This window comes from Ambystoma mexicanum, chromosome 1p, assembly GCF_040938575.1.
Source record: "Ambystoma mexicanum isolate Mex_15411 chromosome 1p, UKY_AmexF1_1, whole genome shotgun sequence".
Lineage (NCBI taxonomy): Eukaryota > Metazoa > Chordata > Amphibia > Caudata > Ambystomatidae > Ambystoma > Ambystoma mexicanum.
In genome coordinates this window covers 179,564,384-179,569,787 of record NC_090921.1, presented here as the reverse complement: position 1 = coordinate 179,569,787, position 5,404 = coordinate 179,564,384, and positions in this window count along the sequence as shown.

The following is a 5,404-nucleotide window of genomic DNA, read 5'->3' as shown; positions in this document are numbered from 1 at the left end:
ATTCTTTTTGCATCTTGTTGTGTGGCCTTCTTCCTGGCCTCAGAGGCCAGAAAGATCCTTATATGGACTTCCAGTGCCTGGGAAAGCAGCAGCTTTTGGCAGGCTGCTGGAGGGCTTTGTGTGTTTGCAGGCAGGATGTGGGCTTGGTCAGTCTGACCCTAATACACATCCTGGTTTCTGTGTGTCTGAGTGATATGCATGAGTGCTCCCGCCAGTGGTCCTGATTGGACCACTGTGGGGAGTGTGTGTGGGCTAGTTCTGCCATTGGCTAGTGGGAGTTTCGTCTCCTACCTGGCTTTTAGGATAAGAGGGCCCCTGCATGCATTTCTCAGAGATCTTGGAAGAACCTGAAGGGGCCAAGAATCTGTCCAGCTGAGAAGACCCGCAAAGAAACCTGTAACCTTTCTGAAGGAGGCCTGCCAACCAACTTCTGCTGCAGTCCTGGTGGAGCCCTGTCTCGTGATCTTCAGTAGGCCTGTGAAGGTGCTACGACCCCAGGAGTGGAGGGACCATCCATTCCTGAAGACTTTTCGGTGGCCAGCACAAAAACCGTCTTTGGAAGTGCCCGGGAATCGTCCTGTGGCTGACCAGCTTCATTTTTGGGCTACCGGGTTATTTTTGTTGCCGTTCCGAGTTTCCGCCTGAAACTTGGCACACTCTCAGCTGCCACTGCAACGACACCCTCTGCGGAATGTCAGCGTCCTAGCACGAAGGGGACCCGAAAAAGACCGGAAAGTCCAACCGCGGCTACCGAATCTTGCTGCATTGCTGTGCGCGGCGTGCATGGTCTGAAACCTGCTTTTCTGACCTGCCTCCAGTCCCGAGAAGGGTGCTGCATTGTTTGTTTCTGCATTTCTTCATCAAGAGTCTCTGCACCAGCAAAAGATCCTAACCAGAGAATCACTCGAATCTGCAACCTGTGAAAATCGAAGACCTTGGAATTCGGTGGGAAAAGCAAGCGAGGACACCCTTCCTTTGTTCTGGAAAGTCTTGGGAAGATTCGGAGTGGGGGGGTAAGTTACTGAGCTTTTAACATACCCCTACACTCCCATTATAAGTAAATGGACTTATCCTTTATCCTAAACCTATTGGCTTTGCCAGTACTTGCCTTGGCAAGACTTGTGACTATTGGGGGTCATTTTGGGCACTTGTCTTTATTGAACCCTGGCTCTAAGAATCCATCACTGGACACCAGAGACCCTACCTACGTTTTCTCCTGCCTCCTGAGTTCTGTGTCTTTGTATCCTGATGTAATAACTTTATAATAATAAAGCACTTGAAACCAAATATGTCTCTCGGCAGTTGAAAATAACACTTATCTCTGTGATGATCAACAGTCTCGTAATAGATGAAAGAGAAAATTACCTAAAAAAAAACCCCTCTTAAACCCAGCCAAAAGGCTAGGTAGAAGTGAAATCTCCAGGGAAAACCCCAATACGGGAGAAAACCCTGTGATGCGCTGCTGGGGTGCGTGGGTTCCTGCAAGCAGCTGGTGAAGACTCACGCTAGTTTTAATGTGGTCCAGATTCTTGTCAGGAAGGATTCTAATTCAAAAGAGTAGAAATGCAGGTAAGTAAGAATATGGTTTCCAAAGTCTAGTGAAATAGTAAAGGGTATAGAAAGGAGCTTACCCTGACAAGCCTATTCCCTAATAAGTCTTTATATCTCAGTCTGATGGTAAATGTTGGCAAAGCGCCTAACAGAACATATAAGGAGTAAGAATATGTCCAATGTGTGAAAAGAGAAATGCAATAAGAGATTTGGATCTTGCCCATAAACAGTAGACCCTGGGATGAATAGCATAGAACAGATTACGGGTCTTGAACTCGAAGAAATAGAAGGCTGAAAAGGATGTCTAAGGCTGGTTCCTAATGTAGATTGTAAATAACAACACGGTGTGAGGGAAAAACCCTGTGAGAATCACAACTCTCTCTAGCTAAACAGATGTCAGCTACAAACCAATGGAGGCAGGAACGGTTGTTGAAACTAGGAGATGACTTCCTGATGATCCACAGAGCGTAGAAAAGGATCGAGAATTCTAATGCTCAGGATGAGAAATGGGAAGAGAATGAATGACGGAAGTGGAGAGAGCAACTCTAGATAGCAATTGTTGAATAGAAAAAGTAATAAACTTACGGTGCGCAGCACGCCTCTGACTAGAGCAGCAACGCGTAGTACCGAAGTTCCAGTAACTGGATATATACAATTCCGGAAGTCGAGGGCGGGGCTACTCGCTTGGTCTGAGGAGCGAGAAACACTAGTGTGCTGCTTACGGTTTCGGGCTCTTCCATGTTGCGAGTCCCGATTCTGGACAAAACCGCTGGCATTGGCACACAGGAAAGTGAAATAGCGAGACCCCCCATGGACAGCCGTAACACCTGAACAATAGGGCACAAGGCCCCAGGCAACTTAGGGTTGGACAATATTAGTTAGGGACCATCTCTGTGGACCTTTGTGTGTGTGATACTCACCTATTCATTCCCTTGCAGGAGTATATTGGTTTGTATTATGCGCTTGAACCTTTGACTGTATATATGTATTTAAGTTTGATGGTATTGATTGATAAGTCTACTTGCTTGTAATCATTTTTCTTATAGTGTGTTTGGCCATAATTAAATAACTTTATTTGTATACATCCTATCTAAGTGTAATTTGTGACTCCCATTGTGTGACCTCATTGTGGACCCTTTACACTCTCAACCCTAGCCCATACCGCCTGTCACTGCTAGCTTAAACTGGTTTGGCTACAGCTTCCCAGAGTTGTCCCTGTCACAATATAGGTTGGCCTTCTATACATCTGTCCACCAGGCCAGAGTATAGAAAATCAGTCTTAACAGTCCCCCCCAACTAGAAGCCCCACATGCGCATGACAAGTTAGGGCACCTTCTAAAATTGAATCAAGGGTGTCTACAAGATCAATATTGGTTTCTCGTATGCCTGACAAGGGGTCAATTCTACAGCTATCACTGCAGCGTCTTTGTAAATAAGCTTCGAAGCTAGCTTGCAGGAATTGTTAATAAGAATGGCTAGCCCACCAGAGGGCCTGCCCTTCTCCGCTCTGTAAGCAGATTGGGAGTAACATTCAAACCCCTCAACATTGAGATGAGATACATTAATTGTCTCTTGTAATAAAATAACAGCTGGGTAACTAATGGAATTTACTGTGCCCCACCAGTGATAGAAATTTGCTAACCCACAGCTGTTCCATGATAAACACACAAAGGGAACCTTGTTGTGGTACGTGTTAGGGGAGCACTAAGGAAGCCGAACCAACAGCTTTTGTAGGCACATTATTGATTCCACAAAAGGCAGCTGCCAAATCTAGGAGTTGTCTAATCATATCTTCATTGATATGTGGGGACGGACCCGGCCCAGTGTTTGACTTTTCAATTATTACAGGAGCAACTGGTTTATCCAGAAATGTTTTGGCCTCAGTTTGAAAAATAAAAGGCATCAGGCCTACATATTCAAATTCTCCCTCTGCTCCCAAACCAATTTCATGGTCAGCATTGAGTGAAAGCCACAAATCATCCTACTGTTATGGTTTGTGGCTCATCGCACCCAACAGGTGTCATCTGAACAAAGCGTTCTTAGAAAGGGAATTGTCTGGAAGGCTTTTAGCATGAACCATCGATTTAGGTTGGATTTGCCATTATCCTTAACATTACTTTCCCATCCCAAGATAAGTGGCATCTCTTGATTTAATACAATGTCCCGATTGTCCTAATTTTCAATGACATTTGCACTGAAAGTCTGAACATTAGGAGAGACTTTCTTTCCACCAGGATGCACGGTAGGCACTTGTGTTATCACCTCCCCTATGGCTTGGGAAGGGTTAACACTGTTTTTGTTTACTGAGACATTCAGGATATCATTGTTCTGAACCCTCTCAGCATCTGTATGCGTGATAGAATCAGGTACTTGAGCATCTTTGCCCAGTAGCCCCAACATCCATGGCTCACCAATACCCTCCATCACAGTTGACTCCAACTTATTTACCACAGGTCCCTCCACTCTTACTTTTTGATTTTTCAGGGTAGTTCTCTTGTGTACCATGGGATAAAACGGTGAAAGAGAAGATCGGAGACCACCATTCCCCACATCTAAGGATTCAGATACATTTTTTTATTACATTTTTGCTATCGCCATTTAGCCTGGAATATTTGGCAACATCATTCCCAGGCACTTTCCTTTTAGGGATCTTAATTTCTGATCCTTTTGGGCTGCCGTTATACCAGACAAGTTATGATATAATAGAACCCTCGATTCCTCATTGAGTTGAGATAGAGCAATGACAACTTCGTCCTCGTGAATAACAATTACTTCTTGGGGGCGTGGCCCACTTATATCCTTCAATACCTCCTTGGCCAGCTTCTTCTTGAGGGAGTTGGCTTTAGCCCTTAATTTCTGTGCTCTCCCAGCTAACCTTTTTTCTCTACGTGTAAGCACTACTATGGGTTTTTCCTGCACATCACCCCCCCTTTAATGGAGTACTTGGGGGCACCCTACTGTGGCACATTCTTTAGAGAGGTCTATCGGATCAGTCAAGGGAGAGGGACTATCAGGACCCTCATGTCTACTGTTCGACTCCTGCACGAGTGGTGCATCAGACCCCCTCTGCCTCGAGGACCCAAGACACTCCCTCAATTCTTCAATGTCACGCGCTATTTTTTTGAATTGAGATAACCACATTAGCTATCTCCTCGTCCTTATGAGGTAGGTATTCGGTCTGACTGTATACAGCCTTCATCACTTTAGGAGCGGTTACTTCTGCAAAGGTTCGTTTTTCCCTATCTGTCAAATCAGAATAGCCATGGATTTGGGTAGAATTATCAACCATAACTTTCTCTTTTTTGGGCCTCAGATCATGCAGCCATGATATCACGTGCAAATAGTAGGCCTTCAATGCGATTGGTTTTATTCAAGAGGTCCCTAATTGTAGCCCTCAGGATTCCAATCTCACAGCGGCACCATTCATGACCTTTATCTAAGAGATCTAGGATTCTCACAAACACAGGAAAATCGGTACTTAGAGATGGCCCATCCAGCGTATATATTTCGGAACGAGCCTCGATTGAGGTAACCTCCTTGTCTTTCTTATTTAGACTTGATTGAAACTCTCGCATATCAATGTTCATTCAGTCATTTATGGCTGTTTGAGGGCTTTTCCATTTGGGTGAACTAACCTTAGGTTCTATTTGCGTGTAATCATTAGCTAAATCAGTTTCCCACGCCACATTTACCTTAACGCCTTGAGACTCCAAGTATGGAGGGAATGGTTTTGATTTTCTTAGAGGAGGGTTACTAAACAGGAATACGTCTTCCCGTCCCACCGATCTATGATTCACCGGGGTGGAGGGTCCGAGAGACGGCCGAACTCGCTTCCCTAATTCAGCTTCAATTG